This window comes from Triticum aestivum, chromosome 4D (genome assembly GCF_018294505.1).
Source record: "Triticum aestivum cultivar Chinese Spring chromosome 4D, IWGSC CS RefSeq v2.1, whole genome shotgun sequence".
NCBI lineage: Eukaryota > Viridiplantae > Streptophyta > Magnoliopsida > Poales > Poaceae > Triticum > Triticum aestivum.
This window is the reverse complement of record NC_057805.1, coordinates 352,392,454-352,406,136: the sequence shown is the minus strand read 5'-3', so window position 1 is coordinate 352,406,136 and position 13,683 is coordinate 352,392,454.

Here is a 13,683-nt window from a genome sequence, read left to right as displayed (position 1 = left end):
AGGTTTCGATCCTATGGAACTGTGGGTTATGGGCCCACCATGTGGGGTTTTTTTTTCTTAGGAGCAGTGACATCTTGCACGGACATGATAGCAAGGCATGTCAGAGAGCACCCTGTCAGTTATGTCGGCAACACGTTGGTACCAAGGGCGAGGGACGAAGAGAACCATTTTCCTACTCGTTGAAACGAGGCGGACCATAAGGCAAAGTTCTCGTCCATCGGTGGCTACCGGGATGTCATCAACAATAGTAACAGGGTCTCGCTGACAGAATTGTACACCGAGGTGTTTACATAAGCAGGAGAATATTACTGCTTAGATCATATAGATCACCAGAAAGGTTAAACCAAACAATGGAAAGGAAAATATGATTATTAGATTAAACAGAAGAATGGAAAGGAAAATGTGTTTAAACACATATTTCAAGGGTGTATCCTTCCCAAGGACAAGCAGAGCATGATATCCAGGACAGGATATAATGTAGAAAACTCTTTAGGTAAGGTGAGAGAAATTTCATGACATCACCCATACAACGGTGTTTGGATAATGGACAAAGAAAATTTTGCATTGTTCTTCAAATGCTCTTATTGAAAATCGGAGTACCACAGACATGCTTCGAGATAACATTGGCATGGTCTTCAAGCAAAGGTCAGACTTTGGATACAAAGGATCCATCGGAAACAACTTATAGAATAAGTCTTACAATTTCCTTACGGAAGAATGACTAACCTTGCCAAAAAGAAAACTATAACAATAGGTCCTCCGGCCAGGTGTGTTAGGAATGACATCACCTTACCGGGTCATAAATAGGCCAATGTTATAACTCTTGGAAATATGTTCCAACCATCATATCTGACCGAGATTCAGATCTGATTGGTGTCAGGATAACTCAGACTCAGGACGCCTAAGAAGAAAAGGTGCAACACAAATTGTCAAAACGACATCGAAGATTCTTGGGAGATGAACTATGGAAGCGAGTCCCGAACAAGGGTTCATCATTAAATCAAGGGGAGGTGAGGAGGTGACTGATTGACGCAGCGACAATCCATTGAGATTTCCAAAAGAGGGATTTCCACAACTATGTGAACAAGGAGATAACATTAGCTAGATCGAATGACTTAATGAGGTATGCTCGAGGAAAACATACACAACTAAACATTGGTTGAAAGGTGCACCCGAATATGGGCTTAGGTAGAATGATCAATGTTAGAACGGTGATTCGATAACCAATGGTCTAAGAATGAAATATCGACCATTAACTTCAAAGCAATAGGGTTGCTAGAAGTTTTGAAGTTGCACATCATAGTTCAATTGTCGGTTTTTCGGTTAGAAACAACACGGGGATCAGAAAACAATTGGAGATGGCGAGAAGTATTACTATATCAAGAATTCTCAAGAGGTGGAGAAATTCTCACAATATCCTTGACATAAAATATGGTAATACTCCAAGGTAGAACATAACATAAGCTGGTTAGCAAGGAGCTCCATAACATGATCAAGTTTGTGTTGAGGGGAGGCAAGAATGTTGTCGATGATAACACAATTCATCGAGGGGCAAGGATGGTATTTCTCATCTTGAATTTCGACACACAACTTGGAAGAAATCAAATTGTTGACAATGATCACGACAAATTTGTCGAGAGGTTTTCAAGAAGATGTAATTGATCGACGATGACATCAAGTCAAAGGAATGATGAAAGAGAAAGGTTATTGGAACCACGGGTAGGGCACAAACTCGAAATCAAGTTTGCTATTCAAGGAGAAGTGATATGACGAGGGAGATCGACGCAAGATTAGCTCACTGTCGAAATTTGTGCGCTGGGAAGGTCCAGGTAGCACAGTTAAAATCATCAAGATAATGATATAGCCAAACAGGCTAGGAATGGCGTGATCGGGTACAAACTCGTACTTAAAGAAGATTACTAAGAGTTGTTGAACCGTAGTGCGGACTCGGTTCAGTTATCGGTGTCTTTGCGTGATTAATAACTCAGAGCCCGTGGAAAATTGGAATCAATGAGAATGTAGCACTTGATGGAGAACTCAGAATAAGTTATGCAGTTCCGTGATAATCTCGAGATACCAGGGGGGTAATGCTCGACGACAGATCAAAGTAGAGGTTGGACTAGGGTATTGCTCTGCAGAAGACAAGTGCTTAAACTTGCACGAGAAATGGTATTTAAAGAAGAACATGGTCGGAACCACGATTGAAAAAGGCCAGATCCCAGATATAAGATGAACTTATACCAATGGAATAATTAATTTAAGAAAAGCTTGAATGATAAGATCTACATCGTGTCCAGGGGCATGAACGCAAAGTTCAAGGTCGACTCCCACTTCTCCAATGCATAACCTTTCATTTACTTCTCGCGTTCGATGAAGTTGTATGGTAGAAAATTATCTGGTAAAATACCAGAAGGGTATGGCTTGTGAAAACCTTTGGGTTCATACAGTTTTTAGGGAAGGTATAGGTTCAACCCATCAGGGCATCTTAGGAACATATACCACGAACTTCAGAAGTAAATAACACAAGCTCAAAAGTAGAGCATGGTTGACAAAGCAGAAGATACAATTTACCAAAGGCATTATATACCCGTGGAAAGGCTCACAGGGTTATTCAATATGAAGGACACTGTCGGATAAAATCCAACAAAGGAACCGATGGTCCACAAGGGATCTGATGTGAGCATCGGTACTCCACCAGAGGAAGAAGAATGCAAGGAGATCTGATTATAGAAACAACTGACTAACTCAAAGTTCAAATGCAAAAGAATTATGATTTCCAAATCAGGGGGTCAGAAGCAACGCTCTGATCAAGGATGGATAAGTTGAGTAGGCTTAGGGGTACAATCGATGGCAATTTGATAGGTCGAGATCCAGCTCACGTTTAAAATGACGTCTGAGCCGGAAGAATGAATTCTAGGATATGATTTAGGATTGCGAGCATTCGCAACAGATTGAATCAACGGACTCAAAATGATAATGACAAGAGATGCCAATAAGATTACGAGACTTATGGGATTAACCATAATGCAAGCAAACAAGAATTTCAAGAGCAATAGGCTCCTGAGGATTTTCGGAAGATCGAATAGTATTTTGAAGACTATTGTGGAATACTTGAATCAACTGGGGATGACCGGATACTCGATAAGTGCGAGAATTATCCGTAGGGGTATTCAGGTGACAAAGAACAGCAAGGCAGTAAGCTCAAAGGATTCTTGGAACAACAGAGAGAATTTTGGGGTATCTTGTAATAAAAAGATCAACTGGGAAACATTGTATGAATGGCGAGTATACGTGGTTATCCATAGGAGTTTATCGATGAAAGGGAATTGCAAAAGCGATGAACACAAGTTCTCGAGTTATCAGCGGAGAGTATCTTCAGGGTCTTCACGGGCAGCAGACGATCATCAGTAATAAGGGGCTCTCCGGATGAAAGTGATAACGAGATCCTAATGTTAGATTTAGCAAAATTCACTTAACCCGAATAGAAGAGAGATCAGAGTCTCAGAGTATAGACAAGGAGTAAAAAAAAATCCTAATACCACCCAATGGCGACGTGGGCCCGTAAGCCACACAGCCATGTTAGTAAAAGTTTTTCAATGACTAGACTCAACTTCGGCCAAGGAGTTGGAAAGGGGACTCCTACAGGCAGTCGGCTCTGATACCAACTTGTGACGCCCCCGATTTGACCGTACACTAATCATGCACGCAAATGTGTACGATCAAGATCAGGGACTCACGGGAAGATATCACAACACAACTCTAAAACATAAATAAGTCATACAAGCATCATAATACAAGCCAGGGGCCTCGAGGGCTCGAATACAAGTGCTCGATCACAGACGAGTCAGCGGAAGCAACAATATCTGAGTACAGACATAAGTTAAACAAGTTTGCCTTAAGAAGGCTAGCACAAAAATGGCAACGATCGAAAAGGCAAGGCCTCCTGCCTAGGACCTCCTAACTACTCCTCGAAGCCGAACTCCATGTAGAATCATCCTCGGGATCTCTAGCTCCTGGACTCCAGCATCTGGTTGCGACAATCCGGTATAGAAAGGGGAAAAGAGGGAGAAAAGCAACCGTGAGTACTCATCCAAAGTACTCGCAAGCAAGGAGCTACACTACATATGCATGGGTATATGTGTAAAGGGGCATTTCAGTGGACTGAACTGCAGAATGCCAGAATAAAAGGGGGATAGCTAGTCCTGTCGAAGACTACGCTTCTGGCCATCTCCATCTTGCAGCAGGTAGAAGAGGGTAGGTGGTAAGTTCACCAAGTAGCATCGCATAGCCTAATCCTACCCGGCGATCCCCTCCTCGCCGCCCTGTTAGAGAGCGATCACCGGGTTTTATCTGGCACTTGGAAGGGTGTGTTTTATTAAGTATCCAGTTCTAGTTGTCATAAGGTCAAGGTACAACTCCGGGTCGTCCTTTTACCGAGGGACACGGCTATTCGAATAGATAAACTTCCCTGCAGGGGTGCACCACATAACCCAACACGCTCGATCCCATTTGGCCGGACACACTTTTCTGGGTCATGCCCGGCCTCGTAAGATCAACGCGTCGCAGCCCCACCTAAGCTCAACCGAGAGGTCAACACGCCGGTCTAACCCTATGCGCGCAGGGGTCTGGGCCCATCGCCCTATGCACACCTGCACGTTGCGAGGGCGGGCGGAAGCAGACCTAGCCTAGTGGCGTTCCAGTCCAACCCGGCGCGCGCCGCTCCGTCGCTGACGTCAAAAAGAGCTTTGGCTGATACCACGACGCCGGGATACCCATAACTACTCCCGCGTAGATGGCTAGTGCGTATAGACCAAATGGCCAGACTCAGATCAAATACCAAGATCTCGTTAAGCGTGTTAAGTAACCGCGAACGTCGACCAGGGCCAAGCCCACCTCTCACCTAGGCGGTCTCAACCTGCCCTGTCGCTCCGCCACAAAGAGCCACTTGCGGGTACTCCTACGAGCCGACCCGACTTTAGTCATCACATGTGTCATGTATATAGCATATAAGTATATACCCGTGATCACCGCCCAGGTGATCACGGCCCGATAGTATAGCACAGCAGACGGACAAGAATGTAGGGCCACAACAGAGAGGCACAACAGAGAGGTCAGCACGCCCGAAGATCAACACGTCGCAGCCCTACCAAGGCACAACAGAGAGGTCAGCACGCCGGTCTAAATCCAATGCGCGCAGGGATCTGGGCCCATTGCACACCTGCATGTTGCGTACGCGGCCGGAAGCAGACCTAGCCCCCTTAATACAAGTGCGAGCTTCCGGTCCAATGCGGCGCGCGCCGCTCGGTCGCTGCCGTCACGAAGGCTTCGGCTGATACCACGACGTCGAGTGCCCATAACCGTTCCCGCGTAGTTGGTTAGTGTGTATAGACCAAATGGCCAGACTCAGATCAAATACCAAGAACTCGTTAAGCGTGTTATTTTGAAGTAACCGCGGACGCCGTCCAGGGCCAGGCCCACCTCTCGCCTAGGTGGTCTCAACCTGCCATGTCGCTCCGCCACAAGATCCACTCGCGGGTACTCCTACGAGCCGACCCGACTTTAGTCACAATAGGTATCATGTATAGAGTATAAAAGTATATACCCGTGATCACCGCCCAAGTGATCACGACCCGATAGTATAGCACAGCAGACGGACAAGAATGTAGGGCCACTGATGGAAACTAGCATCCTATACTAAGCATGTAGGATTGCAGGTAAAGGTAACAACGGTAGTAGCAAGGATAGGCTATGCATCAGGATAGGATATCGGAAAGCAGTAACATGCTACACTACTCTAATGCAAGCAGTATAGAGAAGAATAGGCGATATCTGGTGATCAAGGGGGGGGGGGCTTGCCTGGTTGCTCTGGCAAGTACGAGGGGTCGTCAACTCCGTAGTCGAACTGGGCAGCAGCAGTGTTGGTCTCGTAGTCTACCGGAGAGAAGAGGGGGAAGAAACAGTAAATACAATGCAAACATAAACATGACGATGCGTGACATGACAATGAGCAGTGCGAGGTGTTTCCTAACGCGACAGTAGGTGGTACCGGCGAAGGGGGGGAATATCCGGGAAAGTATTCTCGATGTTTTGCGTTTTCGGACAGATGAACCGGAGGTGAAATGTTGCAGGTTCACTATGCTAGGGTCGCGTGGTGAACGAACGGACTGCGTATTCGGATTCGTCTCATCGTTCTGAGCAACTTTCATGTAGATAACATTTTCATTTGAGCTACGGTTTATTTTCTATGAATTTCTAAAGGTTTAAACATTTTCTGGAATTATTAAATTAACAGAAAAGGAATATGACGTCATCATGACGCCATGCTGACATCAGCAAGTCAACAGCGGCTGTACAGGTCAAACCTGACATGTGGGTCCAGTGGGACCCACATGTCAGCCTCTGTTAGTATTAAACAGAGTTAAACTTAAACTAATTTACTAATTAAGCTACCGGGCCCACCTGTCATAGGCTTATTAGGGTTTTTAGTTTATTTTTTATTTACAGAAATCATTTAGTTAACTAGAAGGGCCGGTGGGGCCCGCGTGTCAGTGACACCGGATGGCCACATCAGCGCGTTGACTGGTCAACCCAGCCAACGGGGCCAGTGGCGGCCACTGGCAGTGACCCAGGGGTGGTCCCCACGCATTGCCACGTCGACGGCCGGCGTTTAAACGCCGGCGCACGCTCCGGCGACCACCCGAGACGGCGGCGTTGCGCGTAAACGGCGCACAGGGGGGCCATTTGGCCCGCCGTTTCTTCCTACGGGACGGGCGCGACGCGACGCGTCCGTTGGTGGCCGCGAAAAGCACGGGGATGGCCAGAAACGGCCGCTACCTCGACGGCGGCGGGTGGTGCATTCGGGTGAAGCTCGGGGTCGGTGCTACGGGGCTCGACGGAGTGCGTGGATGGGTGCATCTGGCCCGCACAGACGTGCTGAGCACGAAGCCAGGCTCAGCTGAGCTCGACGGCGAGCATGGCCGCGACGGTGAAGTGCGTGGCGGCGACCGGAGCTCGGCAACGACGGCAGCTATCTACGGAGCGCTAGGGGGCCAACGAGGAGCGGCAGGGGGAGGAGAAGCTCACCGTGCGACACTCACGTAGGCCCTCGACGGATTAGTAGCTGCAGATCGGCGCCGGAGAAGAAAGGGATCGCCGGCGACCGAAGTTGAAGACGAGCTCGGTGTGCTCGTTGCAGGGGCTCCCAGGTCCAACTGGTGGTGGCAAGCGGTGTAGGGGACGGTGGCGGAGCGAACAGGCATGTTGGAAGGACGCGTGGAGGACGGTGGCCGCGAGGGCGACGGCGGCCATGGCGACCGTGGCGTTCGGATGCGATGGGGAGGGGATCTGGGGTGCGAGGGAGAGAGCGAAGCGGGCGAGGGGAAAGGACTGGCGCGAGTGGGGTGGCAGAGCAAGTGGAAGGGGAGCCCGAGGCGTCGCCCTTATCCTCTCCCGGCGAGGCCCGCGAGGTGGTCGGGTGTCGCCGAGGTGCCCGGTTGGTCGAACAGTGGGAGGTGGGAGACGAAAGGGGAGGGGTAGTGGGCCACATGGCCTGTTGGGCTTAGCCCGGAGGGTTAGGCCGAGGGGTGGGGGATCAGGGGCCTTTTCTCTCTCTCCCTTTTTCCTTTCTTTTGCTCTTTTCTTTTCACAGAAAAATGCTATGCAATATTTGTGCTGCCAAAAGGAGTTCTGAAAAATGTGGGACTAGGCCAAATAAATACATTACAATATTTGGCACCTGCCACAAAAAGTTTGGGAGGAGTTTGAAATGATTTGGATTTTTCACAATTGGAAAAACATTTAAAAATGCTGATTTGGAACTGTTTTCATTCCCAGGGGAAATTAGCTACCTCAAATGATGTTGAATCACTCATGACATTTAGTCAGTGAATATTTTCAACCCAACGAACATTTTTGTTTTACTGTTTGGAGGAATAATTTATTTGACTTTATTTTAAAATTGAATTTGAATTGGTTTTGAATCAACGTGAGATTAGCAACAGTAACAGTGATGACATGGCGCCATTAACAGAGATTACTGTAGCACGACACTGGGGGTGTTACAGCCCATATGAGGCCCTTTGTAACTCTTGGCCCATTAACGGCCCATGGTGAAACTGGCCCGTAATGAACAGTGTATCACTTCATACCCATTAACGACCCATTATTCCATTGGGCCGTTTCCAGCCCATGTTATCTTTCGGCCTTCTCAGGGCCCATTTATTCTTGGGCTCATTTCCAGCATTCAGTTACTTACGGCCCATTACTGTCATTTTCTGCTTGTGGGCCAAATTCAACCCGTGGTTACAGTCGGCCCGTTTGTGGCCCGTTAATACGTTGGGCCGTTTTCATGTAAAAAAAACCCGTTGGGCTGTTTTCATAGAGTTATCAAATGCGGCCTATTAACGGCCCGTTATGGTCCACGAATAGTACGGCCCATGATTGGCGAAATGATGATACGCCCCGTAGAAGGCCCATGGATCCTATGGCCTATAAAGGCCCATGGATCGTACGACCCGTAGAAGGCCCATGGATCCTATGGCCCGTATAGAAGGCCAATGGATCCTACGGCCCGTAGAAGACCCATGGATCATACAGCCCGCAGGAGGCCCATGGTTACAACAGTCCGTGTGTTGCCATGATTATTTTGGCCCAAAAATAGGTTATTGTGGCCACTAGAAAAACACAGAAAAAGAACTGCAGTGACTACAAGCAAACAACTAAACAAGACAATAAGGAAATAAATAAGCAAGCAATTATTGCTAGCCTATTATCGCTATTACACATATTACATCCACTGGGCATCAAAGTTCGCCACCAGTGCAAATATAGGGAACAAAGCAGCATATTACATACACTAGCCGTCAAAATTGGCCACCAGTGCAAATAAACGCGGCAGAAAAAGAAGAGGATAACTGAAACAACTTCAGAAGAGCTCAGGAAACGTTATCATGGGTATCCACCATGCTGGCAATAAGCTTAGCAAGCTTATTAGCTTTGTCCTGTTTGGCGCTAAAATCCTCCAACGCTTGCTGTTGCACCAGAAAGTATGCATCTGAATGCTCCAGGGACTTCCGCAGTCCTTCCGCTTCTTGTCGCAGCACAGCTGATCGATGTCTTTCAGCTTGTAGTTGAGACTCAAGAAACCGAACTGATTCAGACAGTGAGTTTGAATAGCTTGTGCAAGCGGTAGTGGCCAGTAACTCGAACACTAAACCAAGACAGGACTTTGGGGTTGTCTCACTGTCTTCGAGATAGTCTTCCTTAGCTGTTTTAGCAGCTTTGTTGGAGACCAACAAGGATGTGTCACTATCCTGAACCTTATCTGCATTACTTCCTTTACCATTGCTTAATAAGGCACTCTTACCCAATATTCCGCCAGCATTCTAAAAGAAGAAACAAGCAGACACATAACATGTTTAGCATGTACTAGTATATGAAACTCATTTCGGTGAACCAGTTCATTAGTAAGGTGGACATGATTAAACTACCAAGTCTTCTATTGCCAAGTACTAGTACATAATAAAAGCATCAAACAAACATATATCTATGTCCTATGGTCACTGCATTGTCTTGCCAAATCAAAATAGAGACACGGTTCAAATCATATCAGTTCAAGACAAAGCAGCAGTGAAAGAATACAAAGCGTGGGAAACTACATGGCACAACAAGATTTCATATGCGTACCACGGGTCTACATGTACAACAACACTATTGGCTCTGTTGTGATGCTAGTAATGTGCATGATATGAGAAGTCAACTGTATACACAATTGAAATTGAAATCAACAGAGCTATTGATAAGAGAAAACCTGTTAAAGAAACATGCGTGAACATACCTGTTGTGCCATTGGAGTTTCGATTGGATCCTTCAATTTAAAAATAAGTTTGTATGAGTAAATACATTGATACAAGAGCAAACCAGTATGCACGATAGAAATCATAGTTAAAAAAGGCGCGCCTAAGCGAGCTCTTAAGCGCGCCTAGGCTCTAGGCGTTGGCAAAACGCACTGCGCATAACTACGCTTAATCTGTGCATAACTACGCATAAGCATGCGCTTTGGTCAGTAAAGCGCAAGGCGGTGGCAAAACACACAATTAACGCCTAGCGCTTTTTTGAACTATGATAGCAATGGAATCTTAAATTAGAACAGTTGTTCTTCGGGTTTAGGCACTTGTTCTACATGAACAGAGTACAGTAAGACGCAAGAATATAGTACTTAAAAATAGAAAATGAGCTCATAGACCTTACCACATTCTTGGTTCGGGACCAGTACAGAACAATGCGTTCCCAGTCATCATCCAGTAAATGTGTCTCAGGAGAACATAAGGGAATTTGATGAGTTTATTTGCCGGTGAAGTACATTTTCTTCAGGTAATTCCGATACTACCACCAAGCATTCTTGAAGATAGCAGAGGTATTAGCACAGGTTACCTCATCTTGAGTTTCCAAATCGGTCCTTCTCTATAGAGAAAAATCGGAAAATTTACTGTATTATAACCATCATGGAGGTAGGATGTATGGGACAAAGCAAAGTAATTGCCATGAATAACATTACTTACACATAACTCCTGGACAAACACCTGCAACTGGCATTTTCCTTCATCTTCAGTATAATAATTCCAAGATGGGAAGATACGCACATACGATTTAACAACATCAAATGCGATAGATGCTAAACTACGACTAGCTGGTTGTGCTTCCTCCACAGGAATAGGCATACTAACTGGTGGAGTTGGGGTTCGCCGTGGTAGTACTGGCCCTTTGGGCACTGGAGCTGCCTTACTAACTACTCTTGTTTGGGAGCTCTGTGGTGGAGATGGTGTTGTGTCAACAAGAACTGGGTTACTATCCGCTGGGGTTGGGGTTAGATTGGGTGAAGCTGGTTCTCTGTCCATCGCAGTAGGGGTACAATCTGCGAGAGTTTGGGTTATGTGTGGTAGGGCTGGTTCTCGTGCATGTACAACCGGGGTGCTATCTCCACCAAGAGGTAGCACTGTTTTATTTGAAGACCATGTTTTTAGTCCGCTAGATACTGGCATCACCCGCTCCAATTCAAATGGCTGATAAACATGAAACATAGTTGAATGTACAGACATTGTATGAGAGACAGATGCAATAGATAGTGTGGAAAAAAGAGGGCATGAAATAGTTGACATGTATATTGTTTAACTAAAACGGCTAGCATGACATAATTTCACATATATGATGTCTATCTAAATTGGATAGCATAGCATAACATAATTCAAAGATATGATGAATAACTAAACAGGATCGCATGACATAATTCACCTACATGTTATCTAAGTAATCAGGATCGCATCATTTAATTCACATATGTGATTTATATGCTAAACAGAGGGCATTCGGTATGATGTCTGAACTAAGAACATGGTGTTGAATATTGTGTATATGATGTCTAAACTATGCAATGCAAGACACCATATGCATGATATGAGCAGTATAACCATGCCAAGTTAAAGCATACACCTCGGTGGGGGAATAGGACTGGTTATCTGTCTCTGAATCCATCTCTAAGGAGCTATCGGGACCCAACAAGAGATCTGCTTCGACAGGTAGCACTGTCTGCTCTGAAGGCCTTGTTTTCACTCCAGATTTTTCAATCTCCCACCCAAATGGTTGATTCACAGGAAGAGTAGTTTAATGTACAAACATTGTTGACAAATGGAAATTTAATGAAGAAAAGGATGGGCAAGATATCATTCAAATATATGATGCCTGGTTAAACAGGATGGCATTGCATATTTCACATATATTATGGCTGGCTAAAAGACATGAGATTGCATAATTCCCATATATGATATAGAAACTAAACATGTGGCATTACAGAACATGTCTAAACTAAGCAGATGACATATATGATGTCAGAAGTAGGCACTGCAAGGCAACATATGCATGATATGACTAACATCATCATGCCAAGGTAGAGCAAACACCTTGGGGGGTAAATAGGAGTGGTCAGCGGCGTCTGAATCCACCTCAGAACAGATATCTTCCTCTGGATTACAATCTGGAGAGGGGTGGGAGGGTTTGCCATTGAACCCACCATGGAGCGATGTCTGCATGACATTGTATTGCCGCGCAAAACTCTTCTCTTTTTCTCTACATGTTCAACATGACTGTGTACAATATCTGACATGCATACGAAAAAAATATGGTGAGATTATGTAAGGAGAGCATGCAGAAATTTAGAGTGATAGTAACAACCAGTGGATGGATCCAAAAATAATGATAGCAGGCTGATGATTGCTTTAATTTAATAAAAAGACATATGATGATTGCTTTACTATTTGTTTCCCACCCAAGATGAACAACATAGGCATACCCTAGGTGAACCAGATATTAGACAGAGATACTATTCATTGCTTCCTCGATATGTGCCCCACAACTAATTTAGAACTCAAGTTTGAACATTAATTTGGACCTGACTTGGAGTCCAAGAGGTGAACAGGACGATAAAGTAGTAGGTAATTTTAAGCAATGCATAACATAAGTAGAAACAAAAGAGTGCGACCTCTCTTGTGGTCCCGTGTACTCCTCAGGTTCATCTGCTGAGTCGATGATGGTGATGCCGTTGTGGTGGGTGCCGGGGCAGGGAAGGAGATCTGAGGTGGCGAAAGACGGCCAGGAGTCGTGATGTCTGGTTTGGTGGATGTTTCTGTCGATGGAGCGGCTCAGGTGAGGTGGACGACGTCGCGACAGGAGCAGGACAAACCACACAAAGTTCCCTTCGACACCTACCTGTAACTGAAGTAATTCTGTAAGGGCTCATTTGGCTTGCATGATTCTAAAAACGCAGGGATAGGAAAAACACCAGAATAGGATAGGAATGCACATGGTAAACAAAGCATTTGTAAACACATGATTTCTGTCAACTTGGGTGTTTGGTTTACAGGAATTGGAAGAGCAAAGGAATGCAAAGAAACATGGCCAAAATAAAGTGAAACCATATGAAAGCGTGTATAGTTAGAATGTTATTCTGCCACTAATGCACTTGGTCTTGTTTTCATGCATAGGATTTTGAAAAGTAGGTCCAGGTGGATGTTTTGCTTCATTCCTTTCAACAAAGTGCATGAATAATTGAATAGTAGAGTGCCATTGGAAAATTCCCTATTGCTATGTTTTTCCGTTGAACCAAAATAGCCCTAATGGATCGACATGAATGCATAGTAATAAGTGATGCAACAAGTGAACAACCTCTTTGCCGTAGCTGTGTCGACCTCAGCATCATTGGGTTGGTCGCTGAAGCAGTTAAGGCAGAGGTGGCTGTCGGAGGTGTGGAGGAAGATCCGAGGAATCTGTAGACGGCGTCCAGGGCATTGCTCTGTTGTGATGGATCGTTCTATCGTTGGAGCAGCTCCGGTGAGCCGTAAGATGTCATGGCTGAAGCAGCACAAGACAGACATCGTCAATCTCAAGTGGGATTCTAATAGCATCTCCAATAGATGATGTAAAATAGATGTAAAATTTACATCACCAAAAACCACCTGACTACAACAGATGAGGTAAAAACTGTTGACTCTGAACTTAACTGTCAAAACTGAAATTTACTGTGGAATCTGAATGTTACTGTTGAAACTGAACACAATGGTAGCAGAGAGGCACTTGAAATGTAGTTTAGGGAGGGCCTGCAGTTCATCTTCAACCTGCACCCCCCTGAGCCGC